The 19,860-nt window shown below is 43.1% G+C and overlaps 1 pseudogene across 1 annotated transcript; it reads right to left on the bottom strand.

Moving 5' to 3' along the window:
- Window positions 1–928: 928 nt before the first annotated feature.
- On the bottom strand, window positions 929–5,535 carry LOC147340633 (rho guanine nucleotide exchange factor 7 pseudogene; annotated as a pseudogene). The gene has a single exon (XR_015159656.1). The product of XR_015159656.1 is annotated as a rho guanine nucleotide exchange factor 7 pseudogene (transcript).
- Window positions 5,536–19,860: the final 14,325 nt, after the last annotated feature.

Below are 19,860 nucleotides of genomic sequence, written 5' to 3'. Positions count from 1 at the left end.
CCGGCCCCAGACATACCCACTGAGTAGGGGAGCCTGAGGGTGGGGCCGCGGGCGGGAACAACGGGCACCCAGACCTGCAACTGCTCGGAGCTCACTGACGTCTGCCAGCCCGATGCAGTGAGAGGAGCGCAGGCCAGAGTTGCATCTAATGCCACGTGGGCGTTTCCAAGACGTCCCTGATCCAGGAGCTGGGGCTTGGGCTAAGGAGACTACACTTATCCTTTACATGTTCATCTCACTTTACAAACAACTTCTTCAGAAGATTGGGGCGCAGGAGCAGGTTCTGTGAACCGGCTGGACCCCAGGCTGGGCTCCAGGCCCTGAGGACAGGCTCCCTCCTCTGGGTCCTGGCCATCTGGACTCAACATGGGGTGGGGTGCGGGAGGGTCCTCGTCTCAACCCCCCACTCCTTGGGGAATCTCAGGCGTGTTCTATTGCTGTACTTTTACAGAAACAGTGCAGACATTGCCTTCTCAGTGAGCACGGAAGGCCTGCCCACCGCCCCTGATGGGACAGAGTGCCCACCTGCGCCTGGCAGCATGTCCTCACAGGTTGCAGCGACATGCAATACATAGCACACTTTATTTACAAGCTCCAGTGAGCTCGCTCCTTCTGGGAGGACGGGACGGTGCACCTGGCCAAGTTACCAGACCAGCCCCCACACCAGGCACCCTCTGCCACGCATGTGCTCACATGAGGCAGACATGCACACACCTGTCACGGGACCTAGTGGCAGTAGACGTGGTTCCTCGGGTTCGGGGCTGAGGCTCAGAACCCTGGGTTCAGCCTAAGTGAGGCACATGGCAACAGTGACCCTGGTCTACCAGGAGACTGGGGTGGGAAGATGGGGCCTCTGCAGGTCTAACCAGGGGAGCTGCAGGCAGACACTGTGGAAAGTGTTTCTGGAGCACTGCGGGCGGTGGGGTGAGGGTGGGGGGAGCAGAGCAGGCACCCCCAGAAACACCTGTGCATCTCCAGCCTCTGGTCCCCACGAATGGTGAGCAAAAGACCCAGGGCGCAGGACCAGAGAGGTTAGTGGAAGGGGACTGCAGCCCAGGAGTCAGCCCAGACAGAACCACCATCGTATGCATTCAGAATGGGGCATTTACAGGGAATGTATACATAATATTTACACATGTTCACTCAGAGCCTGCAAGTCCAGATGCCATCACTGCACTTATTGCAAAACGAGGTACTGGGTGGATGTGGAGGGGGAGACATGCAGTCTGGCCTCAGCGCCTGTACCTCACAGCTGCCCCATGCTGCACGTCTCCACGCGCGGAAAGCAGTGGCTGTGCAGCCCCTCCCTGTAGCCCTGAATGTCATGGGCCCAGGGTCGCGGGGCTCTGGCTCAGTCTCATAATCGGTCTTGATGAAGCACCAGGACGCCCCTCAGAGGTTCATCTCATCACAAGCAGGGTCGTTCACATTCTTGAGAACCTTCCTCACCAGCTTCTCCAGGTCTTCGCGGGCTCTCTGCTTCTCCTCCAGGGACTTCTTCATCTTGTCCTGTCGTAACTCCTGGACCTCATCTTTTAGCGTGTAAACGGTGTCAGTGAGACTCTTTTCTTCTGTCACTGTCTGACCGTTACTTTTAATTTCTTCAACTATAATTTTCTCTTCTTCTGGAAGCAAAAGTTGTGGAGCAGATTATTTGCATGAACTTGAGTTGAATGTCTGCCATGTCTTGGTGCTGGTGCAGTAAGCCTTGATGACCTTCAGGATCTGGGCATCCTCCTCCAGCGCAGCTGTATTTTTCCTCAGCGCGAACTCCTTGTCCTAAAGCTTCCGCTCAGGCCTGCGCTTGGGGAGCAGCTTCTTCATGGTCTTGGGACTCTTGCTCAGGTCCTCTTTGTAGCAGAGGGCAGCCAAGGGCTGCAGGCGGGGGTGCGGGTCACAGGCAGCTCAGGCTCCAGGGCTTGGGGGTCTTTGGAGGCTCTAGGGGCCCCCTGTTGATTGATGGTGGTGTGTGGAGTGTGGTGGTGGGGGGGGGGTGTGTGGGGCAGCATGTGGTAGGCGGGCGTCAGCAGCACAGGCTTGCTGTCCACATGCTTGCTGGACCAGGTGATGAAGTGGGAAGCAAGGGTGTGAGACAGCACAGAGTGAGGCTTGATGGTGGGGTTTCCTGCCAGGGTGACCTTCGTCTGCTTCTGCAGATGGTCCACCAACTCGTGGAGGTCCTGCTGGTTATTGCAGGACACCAAGATCCGCTCGCTCATGCTCCCTGATATTTCAAACGCATTTCTATGATTTTTCACTGTCCTCAAGCTTTGTGATTGTCATTCCTGTAGTTGGTAGCTTTCCTTGATATATAAAACCACTCATCCTAGGACTGACAGACAACATTAGCAAAATATTTGGAAAGAGTAGATGGCTTTCATTCTTTTCCTCACTGCTGGCACACAGGATCAGGACCTGAGACATGTAAACAACGCTGCCCAGGGTCTTGATGTTGTCGCCCTCCCAGCTCCGGATGGCCCCTGTTAGGATCTGCAGCTCCAACTCCTTCCTCTTCCACACCTCCTAACACTGCACTGAGTGGTTTTTGAAGGCAGTCATGGATTTCTGAATATCTTGTCTGTCTGGGTGATAATCCTTCATGTGTCTCTCCAGCTCCTTGAGCAGCGCAGGGTACTTGTCTAGGCACATGTGGACAGTGACGCCAGTGGTCAGCATGAGAATCCCTGGGCTGCTGGCACCCTTCATCTCTATGAACTCTCCCAGCTCCTCACTGTGCTCCATGAGAATGCTGACCGTGAACAGTGGTTGGCACAGTACGCCAGGTACAGGGTCTTCGTTTGTGGCATCAAGCTGAGGAAGCAGCCCCCAACCCTCTGTTTGGTCTCTGGCATCTTGGTGCATTCTTCTAAAGACTGTACAAGTATTTGCTGGAAAAAAAAAAAAAACATATTTCTTCTAGATTTCCCATTAAATATGAAGTGTTTGCTGAACTTAACTTCTCACTGGTCTGCAGGGGCCGTAGGTAGATTGAAAGCAGTTTGAAGTTCTTTAGAATATTCATTTTCTGTTTCCAAAATATTCTGTAGCACCACATTGTAACAGCTTTTGTTAATGGCAGTCGTATCAAATCCTTTGAGAGGGCTCTTCAAGATTCCGGGTAAGTAGTTGCTGGGGAACCAGCTAGTCCTGCCGTTGTGTGTGCCCTCCCACCAGCCCTCCTCCTCCACCCAAGTGACGTGGATGATGTCTCCTTTCGTGAAGGACACCTTGTCTTCATTCGTCTGCTGGAAGTTAAACTTGGCTCTGATGACCAGCTGATTGTCGCTATTATCGCTCATGTCCAAACTGCGGTACTGGCCCTGGAACAACTGTGAAGTCCTACCGTGAAGGCTGCAGTCCCAGGGAGTCAGAAGACTTGATCTGGTGGGAGGAGGGCCAGGCGCACATGGAGTCGCTCCCCAGGCCGATGTCTGCTGTTACTTTATTCAGTGTCACTAAGGAGCTGAGGAGCTTGTTGAAATTCTGCCCCTGATACAAATTGTTTGCATCAGACGTCTCCAGCTGCAGGGACACCCGGCAGCCTCGCAGGAACTTGTGAATGTTGCTCAGGCACTCTCCCTTGTTCCGGGGCTCTGGGTAGACCTGCACCACAGAGCACAGGTGCTGAGCGCTGTGCGCAGGTCACAGGCGTGCCCAGAGGCGAGCCGGACGCTGCCCCCTGCAGGCATGACCGCCCCTCACGTGACCAGGGCGGGTGGCCCCGGTGGCTTGGAGCGACCCTGGCTGCCCCCCAGAGCCCGCACACTCGGCCACTGCCTCTCCTCATATTTAAGATCAATTTGTTAGGTAGGTAGAATAGGGAAAAGGAGTCCAAAATGGCGGTGGCTAAAACACAAGGAAGGTCAAAAGAAGGGCCGAGGACCAGAGTGAAGACTTCAGGCAGAACAAACAGCACTCCTGGCTAAGCCCAATTTGCATAGGGCAGGCCCAGGTGGAAGAAAAAACATATAAAAGGAGGAGCCAAAGCGCATTCTCATGGACTCTCTCTCCCGCATGCGTGCTCTCTCTCTCTCTCTCTCTCTCTCTCTCCCCCTCCCTCCCCACGCACTCCTCCACTCTCTTCTCTTTGAGTCTTGGATTCTCCTGCTATCTTCTAAATAAAATGGAGCTGTAACACTGATTTGCCTAAGAGCTGTAGCATGGTTTGTCCAAGACCCGAGAGCTGTGACGTACCGAGGGCTTTAATGTCCATCGCTCCAAATCTTTGTTGTGATGAGACAAAGAACCGAGGAACATACACTCGCATGACAAATTTAACAAAAAAGTGCAAAACTTTTGAAAGAGGGGTCAAAGATAACAGCATAGGAAGACCCTGAGCTTGCCTCCTCACATATAGAGCAATTCCTGCCAAAGAACAACTAATTGGCTGATTGAACTGCTACTGCAACGAGAAGCATAACATAGAAATAGGTAGAAGAAATGGGAACATGGAATTTACAAGGACTCACCCCTGATGTGGAGATCTGTGGTAGGGAGGGATATTGCTGAGGAGTCAGAGCACAGACTCACCCACCTTGAGACACAGTGAAAAAAACAGCAATTTAAAAGTCATCTAGACTATAGGTAAAGGAAATCTAGTCACTAACCCTAGAGCTTTGGGTTAATGGGCAGGAAACTGGAGGTCTCACCAGGGTTGGAGTTATCAGTGAACGCCATTGTTTGAGTTCCCCAGGCATTCCCTCAGGCCCATGCCCACTCCAGTTCTAGCCATTTCACCAAGGGCAATCTCAGGTGAAGTCACCCCCAGCCACTCCCAGGCTTGTGCCTAATCCAGCTCTAGCTGTTCTGCCATGGAGGCCTTGTTACAACACTTCCTGAGATTGTATCCAGCCCAAGCCCACTCTAGCCCCAGCTGTTTTACCAAAGTGGCTCCAATGTGGCACACCCCACAAGGAATTACCCTGGCCCAGGGCTGTTCCAGCTCCAGCCTTCCCATCAAGGTGGTCTCAGGAACATCACTCTCTGGGAATCACCACCAGTCCAACCCTCTTCAGTTCAAGTCACCCTGCCAAGGTTGCCTCAGTTCAGCACTCCCCAGGGACTTCCTTTGGCTCATGCCCACTCCAGTTCTACTAATCTGCCAAAGCTTTCAGGTGGAAGCATTCTACACAGGGGATGCTCCCACACAAGGCCCTCCTTCACCTATTCACAGAAGCAAAGACCAAAAGCACACAAAATGAGGAGTCAGGAATATGTTCCAAATGGAGGAACAAAATAAAAGCCCAGAAAAATAAAACCCCAATGAAATGGAGAGAAATAATTTACATAATAAAGAGTTCAAAAAACAATCATGAAGATACTCACTGAACTCAGCAGAGTGGAGGAACTCAGTGAGAACTTCAACAAAGGTTTTAAAAATATAGGGAAGAACAAACCAGAACTGAATAATATAATGACTGAAATAAAATATATTCTAAAGGTAATCAACAACAGATTACACGATACAGAAGAATGGATAAGTAATCAAGAAGACAGAATAGTGGAAATCACTCAATCATAACAGGAAAAAAAAAAAAAGAATTTTTTAAAGTGACGATAGTTTAAGGGACCTCTGGGACAACATCGAGTGTCCTAAGATTCACATTATATGGGTCCCAGAAGGAGAAGAGACACAGGAAGGGATGGAAGACTTATTTGAAGAAATAATGGCTGAAAACTTCCCTAACCTGGGGAAGGAAACAGACATCCAGGTACAGGATGCACAGAGAGTCCCAAAAAGATGAACCCAAGTTATCACAATTAAAATGGCAGAAGTTAAAGAGATAATCTTAAAGGCAGCAAAAGAAGAAAAAAATAACTAATCATATAGAAAAGAAACCCAATAAAATTATCAGCAAAATTTTCAGCAGAAACTTTACAAATTTACAGGTCATAGTGCAGTGGCAGGATATACTTAAAGTACTGAAAGGAAAAAACTTACAACCTAGAATAATCAATTCAGTGCAGTAATCATTCATAATTGAAGGACAGATAAAGAGTTTCTCAGATATTCACAACTAGAGGAGTTCATCACCACTAAACTGGCCTTTTAAGAAAATTTAAAGTACATTTTTAAGTTAAACAAAAGGCCATTACTAAAATAAAATATATGAAAGAAAATATCTCATTGATAAAGGCAATTAAAAAGCTAGTATATAGGTTAAAAAACATAGTACAGTCAACCATGACTAAAATAACTAGTTAAGGGAGACACAAAATCAAAAGATGTATTGACAAAATATATCATCAAAAACATAAAATGTAGGTTGGGGGATAAAAATAGAGTATTTTTTGAATGCCTTCAAATTTAAGTGGCTATCAGGAGAAGGCAATGGCACCCCACTCCAGTACTCCTGCCTGGAAAATCCCATGGACGGAGGAGCTTGGTAGGCTGCAGTCCATAGGGTTGCTGAGGGTCGGACACGACTGAGCGACTTCACTTTCAATTTTCACTTTCATGCATTGGAGAAGGAAATGGCAACCCACTCCAGTGTTCTTGCCTGGAGAATCCCAGGGACGGGGGAGCCTGGTGGGCTGCCGTCTTATGGGGTCACACAGAGTCGGACAGGACTGAAGTGACTTAGCAGCAGCAGCAGCAGCAGCTTAAAATAGATGACTACAAGATAATATATATGAATCTCTTGGGAACCACAAACCAAAAACCTACAATGAATAGAAAAAAATAAAGAGAAATGACTGTAAAAATAACACTAAGAGGACATGTTAGGCCACAAAGAAGTCTAAATTTAAGAAGATTGAAATCATACTAAGCATTTTTCCTGACCACAATGCTATGAGACTAGATGTCAATTACAAGGAAAGAAACACAAACATGTGTAGACTACACAACATGCTACTAAACAATCAATAGGTCAATTAAGAAATCAAAGTAGAAAAAAACACTTTAGAAAATTGAAAATGAAGACACTTCTGTCCAAAATCTATGGGATGCAGCAAAAGCAATTCTAAAAGAGAAGTTTATAGTAAAAGGCTTATATCAAGAAACAAGAAAAATCTTAATCTAAATATACATGTACAGAAACTAGAAAAAGAAGAAAAAACAAAATCCAAAGTTAGTGGAAGGAGGGAAATAATAAAGCTCAGATGTGAAATAAATGAACTAGAGACTAAAAATATTAGAAAAGATCAATAAAACTAAGAGTTGGTTCTTTGAAAAAATTAACAAAATTGACTAACAAATGGCTAACAAATGTTTAGTCAGATAAGAAAGAGAGAGCACAAATAAATAAAATTACAACTGAATGAGTAGAAGTCACAACAACTACCACAGAAATACAAAGAATCATGAGAATATTATAAAAAATTATATGCCACAAATTAGACAATCTAGAAGAATGGATAGATTCCTAGAAACATACAGTGATTCCAAGAATGAATCATGAAGAAATAGATAATCTGAATATATTGATTACTAGTAACAAAACTAAATCAGTAATCTAAGAACTGTGAAAAAACAAAAGTCCAGGTCCAAATGGCTTCACAGGTGAATTCTATCAAACATTTAAGGAAGAGTCAATACCTATCTTTCTCAAAGTATTCTCAAAAATTGAGGAGGAAAGAAAGGTTCCAAACTCATTTTTTGAGGCCAGTATTACCCTGATATAAAAACTAGACAAAGACACCACACACAAAAACATTATAGGCCAATATCTCTGATAAACAGAGATACAAGAATCCTCAACAAAATATTAGCAAATCAAGTTCAATAATACATTAAATGGATTATATACCACGATCAAGTGAAATTTATCTCAGGAATGCAAGAATGGTTCAAAATCCACAAATCAGTTAACATGATACACCACATTAACCAAAATAAACAAAACCATATGATCATCTCTCTAAATGCAGAAAAAGCTTTTCACAAAATTGAACATCAGGGACTTCCCTAGCAGACCAGTTAGGACTCAGTGCTTTCACTGTCATGGCCATGGGTTCAATCTCTGGTCTGGGAACTAAGATCCTGCAAGCTGCACAACATGGTATAAAAACTGAACATTCATCTATGATAAAATCTCTAAAGAAAGTGGGTATAGAAGATACGTAATATCATAAAGGCCAAATATGACAAACCCATAGCTAACATCATACTCAGTGGTGAAAAGCTGAAAGGTTTTCCTCTAAGATTAAGAAGAAGACAAGGATGTTGAGGGGAGAACAAGATGGTGGAGGAGTAGGTGGATGTGAAGTACATCTCTTTCCACAGATACATCAGGAATACACCTTCAGACACAGAAGTGCATGCAGAACACCAGCTGAGAGAAGACAGGAGTACCTGACCAATGGAAAATAATATACACCACCAAGCAAAACTTGGTAGGATGAAGGAACTAGGGGGAAAAAACAGGAGTGTCAGTAGGACTGGACCTGCCCTCAGCAGGTGGGGGAACTGAAGCAAGGGTCTGAGCCCCACATTGGGGCAATTGTCTGAGTCAGAGGAGAAACATTTAAGGCTGAGAGTGAAACAGATGATCTGTGGCAGCCTAAATGGAATGAGAATCAGACAGTCCTTGATGAAGCCATAAATACCCCGGATAGGAATGATGGTCCCCTGGAAGTCACCAGGGGAGCTGGGTGCTGGCATTTAGATTGTGGAGCAATCCCAGGGTGAGGGCTGCTGTTGATTGCAGAGAGACGGATTGAAGGGATATAAGGGAGGAGATCGTGGTGGGAAATGTCAGTGGAGGAAAGCCAGGCAGCCATGGAAGCAAGGCAATACTGCTGAGTCATGCATAAGGGGTGGAGGTATCACCATAGCCTCTCTCGCCCCATGCTAACATCCACAGCTGAACAATAGAGAGGCTGGCCCATCAAACACCTGATGCACTGAGTCCTACAGAGTAGGACCCCACCCAGGGTGCCCCTTTAAGTGCTTGACCTGCTGATCTACAGAGTAGGACTCCAGCCAGGGGGGCCCCTCTATGTGCCTGACGTGGTGAACAACAGAGAAGGATCCCAGGAAAGGGAGCCTTCTAAGTGCCTGAACGGGCGGAGCTACAGAGAAAGACTGGCCAAAGAGGCCTTCTGATCGCCAGCTACAAGAGGCTTGATAAAAGACTCTGATAGGGCCATAACTCCTGTGGCAGAGGCAGCCTGTGTCCCTGCACATTTGGTGCTGCCAGGGTCCCTGCAAGCCAAGCAGCTGTGCCCCACCTTCATACTCAACTCTCACTGGGGTTTGTGTCTCTGTCTATAGGGTCACTTCAGTCATGTCCAACTCTTTCAGACCCTGAAGACTGTGGCCTGCCAGGCTTGTTTGTCAGGGGGAATCTCCAGGCAAGAATATTGGAGCGTATTGGTCAATCCTGGTTTCCATGCCCTTCTAGAGCACTATATTTCCTGCTGCCCTAGCCACCAACTCCCCTGAGTACCTGGTGCTGCCAGAACCCCTGCGACCCAAGCAGCTGCACCACCTTCACACCTGGCCCTCACAGGAGCAAATCCAAATCCTCCAAGGCAGCCTCAGGAGCAAACCCCAGTGAACGACCCACATGCAGAGGTGGAAATACAACCACAATTGAAACCCAGGGGCAGTGTCACTAAGGAAAAAGATCCAAAACCTTCTCACCAGCTGTACAAGCTGTAGATTAAATCCACATGATCAACTAGGCAGACTCTGTGTCTACGGGATATGTAAAAGGACACTGAGAGCTCCCACAAATGAAAACACATTAGTTCTGATAGCTGTGGACATTGGAGGGATGAACACACAGGTGTAGGACCAGATTAGAATCTGAGCTGCCCCCACAGCAGGTCCAGAGTTCATCAGCACAGTGTTGGACGGCATCCTAGGGAGGTGAGGTGGACTGTGACTCTCAGTGAGGGAAAGGACTCTGACAGCAGTGACTCAAGAAAAACATTTATTATTCTTATGTTTTGACTTGTTCCGTAGATTCTTCTGGAATTCCCCCCCCCTCCCTTTTCCCCACCTCTGTTGTAGTTCTTGATTTTATTGGCACTATGAAATCTAATTAAGCCTTTGAGCTATTTTTATCCTCAATCACATTTTTTCATTGTTGTTTTAAACCTCTGCCTCTATGCTAGGCTTTTGCAGTTCTGTGGAGTTTTCCTATTTTTTCTTTTCTCTTTTAATTTTAATTTTTAAAACCTATTATTAGTTTTTATACATTTATTCCTTTGTTTCCTTTTCCTACTGTTCTTTTCCCCTTGCAGTTAATCTTTAATGTATATAAATCTTCTTCATCTACCTCTATTTAACTTTGCATATCTATTCTTTCTTTTCTTTCCTCTCAAAATATTTGTTAGTTTTGTTTTTATTGCTTTATTCCCAACTTGGCGCCTTGCTTTAGGTTTGTCTTCCAGTTTGTGTTTTAGTTAGTTTTGTTCTTAACTGGTAAATATAATTTTTGATTGTCTTTGTTTGCTGGGTCAATCTACTGTGCTTTATTTTTGTTGAATTGTTTTGACTTTGTTTATGGGTGTATATGTATATTCCATTATTTTAATTATTATTTGCCTGATTTTATAACTGCCATTTGTCTGGGGTTCATCTTTGGTTTCTCATTTTTGGGTATTTAATTTTACTTCATGCCATAACAAAACACTTGTGGAATTTTTGTTCCTAACCAGAGATCAAGCCCTTAGCCTTTGGAGTGGGAGCACTGACTCCAAGACCGTAGACTACCAGAGAACTAACCCTAAGGAATATCAAATAGTGAGAACTCACACAAAAGAAACCGCTTGAATACAAGACACAGCATCACCCAACTACCAGTAGCACCCTGTGCAGGATGTCTCATCTAAACAACAAACAAAACAAAAATACAAACCTAATCATCAGCAGACACGATTACCACCTCATTGAGCCTTGCCCATGAGATAAAAAACAAACAAACAAAAACTCAGCACAAATCTCACCCTATATGAAGCTTACATAAACCACTGGGCCAACCTTAGGAGGGCAGAAACCAAAAGGAAGAAAGGATTCAACCTTCTTCAAGGAAAGAATTCAACTTTGAATCCTGGGAAAAGGAGACCTCAAACACAATAAGCTAAAAAAAATATTGAAAAGGCAGAGAAATACTACACAAATGAAGGAACAAACTAGAAACACAGAAGTCCAAATAAATGAAGAGGAAATAGGCAAACTACCTGAAAAAGAATTCAGAATAATGACAGGAAAGATGTTCAAAAACCTTGAAAATAGAATAGAGAAAATGCAAGAATCAATGAACAAAGACCTAGAAGAATTAAAGAATAAATATACAAACAACACAATTACTGAAATTAATAATACTCTAGAAGGAATCAATAGCAGAATATCCGAAGCAGAAGAATGAATCAGTGAGCTGGAAAATAAAAAACTTGGTGGTGAAAATAACTTCTGAAGAGCAGAATAAAGTAAAAAGAATGAAAAGAACCGAGGATAGTCTCAGAGGCCTCTGAGAAAATATCAAATCCATCAACATTCGAATTATAGGGGCCCCAGAAGAAGAAGAGAAAAAGAAAGGGTTTGAGAAAATTTTTGAAGAGATTATAGGTGAAAATTTCCTCAACATGGAAAAGGAAATAGTCAATCAAGTCCATGGGACACAGAGTCCCATACAGGATAAACCCAAGGGGAAACAGGCCAAGACACATACTAATCAAACTACCAAGGACTAGACACAAAGAAAGAATATTAAATATTTTCTCATGGTTTTTCTTTTTGTCTTCTTCTTCTGGGACCTCTATGATTCGAATGTTGTAGCGTTTAATATTGTCCTGGAGGTCTCTGAGATTGTCCTCATTTCTTTTAATTCGTTTTTCTTTTATCCTCTCTGATTCATTTATTTCTACCATTCTATCTTCTAATTCACTAATCCTATCTTCTGCCTCTGTTATTCTACTATTTGTTGCCTCCGGAGTGTTTTTAATTTCATTTATTGCATTATTCATTATATATTGACTCTTTTTTATTTCTCCTAGGTCCTTGTTAAACCTTTCTTGCATCTTCTCAATCTTAGTCTCCAAGCCATTTATCTGTGATTCCATTTTGATTTCAAGATTTTGGATCAATTTCACTATCATTATTTGGAATTCTTTATCAGGTAGATTCCCTATCTCTTCCTCAACATGTATAATATTCTGTATGAAACGAGTCGCCGGTCCCGGTTTGATGCACGATGCTGGATGCTTGGGGCTGGTGCACTGGGACGACCCAGAGGGAGGGTATGGGGAGGGAGGAGGGAGGAGGGTTCAGGATGGGGAACACAGGTATACCTGTGGCGGATTCATTTCGATATTTGGCAAAACTAATACAATATTGTAAAGTTTAAAAATAAAATAAAATTTAAAAAAAAGAGAAAGAATATTAAAAGCAGCAAGGGAGAAGCAACAAGTAACATACAAGGGAAACCTCATACGCTTCACAGCTGATCTTTCAACAAAAACTCTGCAGGCCAGAAGGGAATGTCAGGATATATTTAAAGTACTGAAAGGGAAAAATCTACCACCAAGATTACCGTACCTGGCAATGATCTCATTAAAAAATTGATGGCGAAATAAAAAGCTTTTCAGACAAGCAAAAGTTAAGAGAATTCAGTACTACTGAACCAGATTTACAACAAATGTTAAAGGGACTTATATAGTCAAGAAATATAAGAGGAGAAAAAAGATCTACAAAATCAAACCCAAACAATTAGAAAATGGCAATAGGAACATATATATCAATAATTACTTTAAATGTAAATGGGTTAAATGCTCCAACCAAAAGACACAGACTGGCTGAGTGGATACAGAAACAAGATCCATATATATGCTGTCTACAAGAAACCCACTTCAGACATAAAGACACATATAGACTGAATGTGAGAGGTTGGAAAAATATATTCCACACAAATGGGAAGCAAAAGAAATCTGGAGTAGCAATCCTTATATCAGACAAAGTAGACCTTAAAGAATATTACAAGAGATAAGGAAGGACACTACATAGTGATCAAGGGATCAATCCAAGAGGAAGACAAAACAATTGCAAATATCTGGGAGGGATTGGGGGCAAGAGGAGAAGGGGACAGCAGAGGATGAGATGGCTAGATGGCATCACTGACTCGATGGACGTGAGTCTGAGTGAACTCTGGGAGTTGGTGATGGACAGGGAGGCCTGGTGTGCTGCGATTCATGGGGTCACAAAGAGTCAGACATGACTGAGCAACTGATCTAATCTGATCTTATGCACCCAACATAGGAGCACCTCAATACATAAGACTAACACTAACAGACATAAAAGGAGAAATTGACAGTAACACAATAATAGTAGGAGACTTTAACACCCCACTCACACCAACGGACAGATCATCAAAACAGAAAATTAATAAGGAAACACAAGTCTTAAGTGATACATTAGATGAGATGGATCTCATTGATATCTTCAGGACATTTCATCCAAATGCAGAAGAATACACCTTCTTCTCAGGTGCACATGGAACATTCTCCAGGATAGACCACATCTGGGGTCACAAATCAAACCTCAGTAAATTTAAGAAAATGGAAATCATATCAAGCATCTTCTCTGACCACAATGCTATGAGGCTAGATATCAATTACAAGAAAAAAAAACAACTGTAAGAAACACAAATACATGGAGATTAAAAAACACATTTCTAAATAACCAACAGGTTACTGAAGAAATCAAAAGGGAAATCAAAAAAAATTCTAGAAACAAATGACAATGAAAACACAACCAAAAACCTATGGGATGCAGCAAAAGCACTTCTAAGAGGGAAGTTTATAGCAGTACAATCATACCTCAAGAAACAAGAAAAACCCTGAATAGATAATGTAACTTTACACCTAAAACAACTGGAAAAAGAAGAACAAAGAAACCCCAAAATTAGTAGAAGGAAAGAAATCATAAAGTTCTGAGTAGAAATAATTGAAAAAGAAATGAAAGAAACAGTAGCAAAGATTAATAAAACTAAAACCTGGTTCTTTGAGAAGATAAACAAAATAGACATACCTTAGCCAGACTCATCAAGAAAAAAAGAGAGAAGAAATAAATCAACAAAATTAGAAATGAAAAAGGAGAAGTTACAACAGACAATGCAGAAATACAAAGGATTATAATAGATTATTATGACTAACTATATGGCAATAAAATGGATAACCTGGAAGAATTGGACAGATTCTTAGAAAAGTTTGACTTTTCAAGACTGAACAAGGAAGAAGTTGAAATTATGAACAACCCAATTCAGTTCAGTTCAGTTCAGTCGCTCAGTCATGTCCGACTCTTTGTGACCCCAGGAATCGCAGCATGCCAGGCCTCCCTGTCCATCACCAACTCCCGGAGTTCATCCAGACTCATGTCCATTGAGTCAGTGATGCCATCCAGCCATCTCATCCTCTGTTGTCCCCTTCTCCTCCTGCCCCCCATCCCTCCCAGCATCAGAGTCTTTTCCAATGAGTCAACTCTTTGCATGAGGTGGCCAAAGTACTGGAGTTTCAGCTTGAGCATCATTCCTTCCAAAGAAATCCCAGGGCTGATCTCCTTCAGAATGGACTGGTTGGATCTCCTTGCAGTCCAAGGGACTCTCAAGAGTCTTCTCCAACACCACAGTTCAAAAGCATCAATTCTTTGGCGCTCAGCCTTCTTCACAGTCCAACTCTCACATCCATACATAATCACAGGAAAAACCATAGCCTTGACTAGACAGACCTTTGTTGGCAAAGTAATGTCTCTGCTTTTGAATATGCTATCTAGGTTGGTCATAACTTTCCTTCCAAGGAGTAAGCGTCTTTTAATTTCATGGCTGCAGTCCCCATCTGCAGTGATTTTGGAACCCCCCAAAAATAAATTCTGACACTGTTTCCACTGTTTCCCCATCTATTTCCCATGAAGTGATGGGACTGGATGTCATGATCTTCATTTTCTGAATGTTGAGCGTTAAGCCAACTTTTTCACTCTCCACTTTCACTTTCATCAAGAGGCTTTTTAGTTCCTCTTCACTTTCTGCCATAAGGGTGGTGTCATCTGCATATCTGAGGTTATTGATATTTCTCCCGGCAATCTTGATTCCAGCTTGTGCTTCCTCAAGCCCAGCGTTTCTCATGATATACTCTGCATAAAAGTTAAATAAGCAGGGTGACAATATACAGCCTTGATGTACTTTTCCTATTTGGAACTAGTCTGTTGTTCCATGTCCAGTTCTAACTGTTGCTTCCTGACCTGCATAGAAATTTCTCAAGAGGCAGATCAGGTGGTCTGGTATTCCCATCTCTTTCAGAATTTCCCACAGTTTATTGTGATCCACACAGTCAAAGGCTTTGGCATAGTCAATAAAGCAGAAACAGATGTTTTTCTGGAACTCTCTTGCTTTTTTGATGATCCAGCGGATGTTGGCAATTTGATGTCTGGTTCCTCTGCCTTTTCTAAAACCAGCTTGAACATCTGGAAGTTCACGGTTCACATATTGCTGAAGCCTGGCTTGGAGAATATTGAGCATTACTTTACTAGCGTGTGAGATGAGTGCAATTGTGTGGTAGTTTGAGCATTCTTTGGCATTGCCTTTCTTTGGGATTGGAATGAAAACTGACCTTTTCCAGTCCTCTGGCCACTGCTGAGTTTTCCAAATTTGCTGGCATATTGAATGCAGCACTTTCACAGCATCATCTTTCAGGATTTGAAGTAGCTCAACTGGAATTCCATCACCTCTACTAGCTTTGTTCGTAGTGATGATTTCTAAGGCCCACTTGACTTCACATTCCAGGATGTCTGGCTCTAGCTCAGTGACATTGTGATTATCTGGGTCGTGAAGATCTTTTTTGTACAGTTCTTTGGTGTATTCTTGCCACCTCTTCTTAATATCTTCTGCTTCTGTTAGGTCCATACCATTTCTGTCCTTTATCGAGCCCATCTTTGCATGAAATGTTCCCTTGGTATCTCTAATTTTCTTGAAGAGATCTCTAGTCTTTCCCATTCTGTTGTTTTCCTCTATTTCTTTGCATTGATCACTGAAGAAGGCTTTCTTATCTCTTCTTGCTATTCTTTGGAACTCTGCATTCAGATGCTTATATCTTTCCTTTTCTCCTTTGCTTTTCGCTTCTTCTTTTCACAGCTATTTGTAAGGCCTCTCCAGACAGCCATTTTGCTTTTTTGCATTTCTTTTCCATGGGGATTGTCTTGATCCCTGTCTCCTGTACAATGTCATGAACCTCAGTCCATAGTTCATCAGGCACTCTATCTATCAGATCTAGGCCCTTAAATCTATTTCTCACTTCCACTGTATAATCATAAGGGATTTGATTTAGATCATACCTGAATGGTCTAGTGGTTTTCCCTACTTTCTTCAATTTAAGTCTGAATTTGGCAATAAGGAGTTCATGGTCTGAGCCACAGTCAGCTCCTGGTCTTGTTTTTGCTGACTGTATAGAGCTTGTCCATCTTTGGCTACAAAGAATAGAATCAATCTGATTTCAGTGTTGACCATCTGGTGATGTCCATGTATAGAGTCTTCTCTGGTGTTGTTGGAAGACAGGGCGTTTGTTATGACCAGTGCATTTTCTTAGCAAAACTCTATTAGTCTTTGCCCCGCTTCATTCCGTATTCCAAGGCCAAATTTGCCTGTTACTCCAGGTGTTTCTTGACTTCCTACTTTTGCATTCCAGTCCCCTATAATGAAAAGGACATCTTTTTTGGGTGTTAGTTCTAAAAGGTCTTGTAGGTCTTCATAGAACTGTTCAACTTCAGCTTCTTCTGCATTACTGGTCGGGGCATAGACTTGGATTACTGTGGTATTGAATGGTTTGCCTTGGAAACAAACAGAGATCATTCTGTCGTTTTTGAGATTGCATCCAAGTACTGCATTTCAGACTCTTTTGTTGACCATGATGGCCACTCCATTTCTTCTGAGGGATTCCTGCCCACAGTAGCAGATATAATGGTCATCTGAGTTAAATTCAACCATTCCAGTCCATTTTAGTTCGCTGATTCCTAGAATGTTGACATTCACTCTTGCCATCTCTTGTTTGACCACTTCCAATTTGCCTTGATTCATGGACCTGACATTCCACGTTCCTATGCAATATTGCTCTTTACAGCATCAGACCTTGCTTCTATCACCAGTCACATCCACATCTGGGTATTCTTTTTGCTTTGGCTCCACCCCTTCATTCTTTCTGGAGTTATTTCTCCACTGATCTCCAGTAGCATATTGAGCACCTACCAACCTGGGGAGTTCCTCTTTCAATATCCTATCATTTTGCCTTTTCATACTGTTCATGGGGTTCTCAAGGCAAGAATACTGAAGTGGTTTGCCATTCCCTTCTCCAGTGGGCCACATTCTGTCAGATCTCTCCACCATGACCCGCCCATCTTGGGTTGCCCCATGGGCATGGCTTAATTTCATTGAGTTAGACAAGGCTGTGGTCCTAGTGTGAATAGATTGACTAGTTTTCTGTGAGTATGGTTTCAGTGTGTGTGCCCTCTGATGCCCTCTTGCAACACCTACCATCTTACTTGGGTTTCTCTTACCTTGGGTGTGGGGTTTCCTTTCACGGCTGCTCCAGCAAAGCACAGCCGCTGCTCCTTGCCTTGGACGAGGGGTATCTCCTCACCACCGCCCTTCCTGACCTTCAACTGGGATAGCTCCTCTAGGCCGTCCTGTGCCCGTGCAGCCACGGCTCCTTGGACTTGGGGTTGGTCCTCCCGGCCGCCGCCCCTGGCCTCAGGCGTGGGGGTGTGGGGGCGTGGGGTAGCTCCTCCCGCCCACCCCTGGCCTCAGGCTTGGGGGCGTGGGGTAGGTCCTCCCGCCCACTGCCCCTGACCTCGGACGCGGGGTAGCTCCCCTCAGCTGTTCCTGCGCCGTCGCAGTCTGGCACTCTCTACCACTGCCCCTGACCTCGGACATGGGGCAACTCCTCTTGGCCACCGCCCTTTGGGCATGGGGTCCTCCCAGTTTCTGCCCCTGACCTCGGATGTACACAATTACAAGCACTGAAATTGAAGCTGTGATTAAAAATCTCCCAAAAAACAGAAGTCCAGGACCACATGGCTTCACAGGAGAATTCTGTCAAACATTTAGAGAAGAACTTATCCCTATCCATCTAAAATTCTTTCCAAAAATGGCAGAGGAAGGAATACTTCCAAACTCATTAAGGCAATTATCACCGTGATACCAAAACCAGACAAAGACAACACACAAAAAGAAAACTGCATGGCAATATCACTGATGAACGTAGATGCAAAAATCCTCAACAAAATTTTAGCTAACAGAATTCAGCAACACATCAAAAAGCTCATACACCATGATCAAGTTGGGTTTATTCCAGGGATGCAAGGATTCTTCAATATATGCAAATCAATCAATGTGGCACACCATATTAATAAATTGAAAGATAAAACCCATATTATCATCTCAATAGATGAAGAAAAAGCCTTTGACAAAATTCAGCACTCATTTATGATTAAAAATCTTCAAAAAATGGGCATAGAAGAACCTACCTCAACATGCTAAAGGCCATATATGGTAAGGCTACAGCAAATATTATTGTCAATGGTCAAAGACTGAAAGTGTTCCCCCTAAGATTAGGAGCAAGACAAGGGTGTCCACTTTTGCCACTATTATTCAACATAGTTTTGGAAGTCCTAGCAACAGCAATCAGAGAAGAAAATGAAATAAAAGGAATCCAGATGGGAAAAGAAGAAGTAAAGCTCTCACTGTTTGCAGGTGACATGATACTGTACATAGAAAATCCTAAAGGTAGTATCAGAAAATTACTAGAGCTAATCAGTGAATTTAGCAAAGTTGCAAGATACAAAATCAATACACAGAAATCACTTGCATTTCTATACACTAACAATGAAAATCAGAAAGAGAAATTGAGGAATCAATCCCATTCACCATTGCAACAAAAAGAATTAAATATCTAGGAATAAACTTACCGAAGGACAAGAGAACTGTATACAGAAAATTATAAGACACTAATGAAAGAAATCAAAGATGGCATAAGCAGATGGAGAGATATTCCATGTTCCTGGGTAGGAAGAATCAATATTTTGAAAATGACTATACTACCAAATGCAGTTTACAGATTCAATGTGATCCCTATCAAATTACCAATGGCATTTTTCACAGAACTAGAACAAAAAGTTTTACAATTCATATGGAAACATAAAAGACCCTAAATAGACAAAGCAGTCTTGAGAAAGAAGAATGGAGCTGGAGGAATCAACCTTCCTGACTTCAGATTATACTACAAGGCTACAGTCATCAAGACAGTATGGTACTGGCACAAAAACAGAAATATCGACCAATGGAACAAGATAGAAAGCCCAGAAATAAACTCATGCACCTATGGGTACCTTATTTTTGACAAAGGAGGCCAGAATATTCAATGGGGCAAAGACAGCCTCTTTAATAAATGGTGCTGAGAAAACTGGACAGCTACATGTAAAAGAATGAAATTAGAACACTTTCTAACACCATACACAAAGATAAACTCAAAATGGATTCAAGACCTAAATGTAAGACCAGACACTGTAAAATTCTTAGAGGAAAACATAGGCAGAACATTCAATGACACAAATCAAAGCAAGATCCTGTATGACCCACCTCCTAGAGTAATGGAAATAAAAACAAAAGTAAACAAGTGGGACCTGGTTAAACTTAAAAGATTTTGCACAGCAAAGGAAACTATATGCAAGGTGAAAAGACAGCCTTCAGAATGGGAGAAAATAATAGCAAATGAAACAACTGACAAAGGATTAATTTCCAAAATATACAAGCAGTTCATACAACTCAATGTTAGTAAAACAAACAACCCAATCAAAAGGTGAGAAAAAGACCTAAACAGACATTTCTCCAAAGAAGACATACAGATGGCTAACAAAACACATGAAAAGAT

This window comes from Bos grunniens, chromosome X (genome assembly GCF_055505025.1).
Source record: "Bos grunniens cultivar Pamir isolate PY7600 chromosome X, Bosgru_T2T1.0, whole genome shotgun sequence".
In the NCBI taxonomy this organism is placed as follows: Eukaryota; Metazoa; Chordata; class Mammalia; order Artiodactyla; family Bovidae; genus Bos; species Bos grunniens.
The sequence above is the reverse complement of the archived record's forward strand: the minus strand, read 5'-3'. Positions and strand labels throughout refer to the sequence as shown.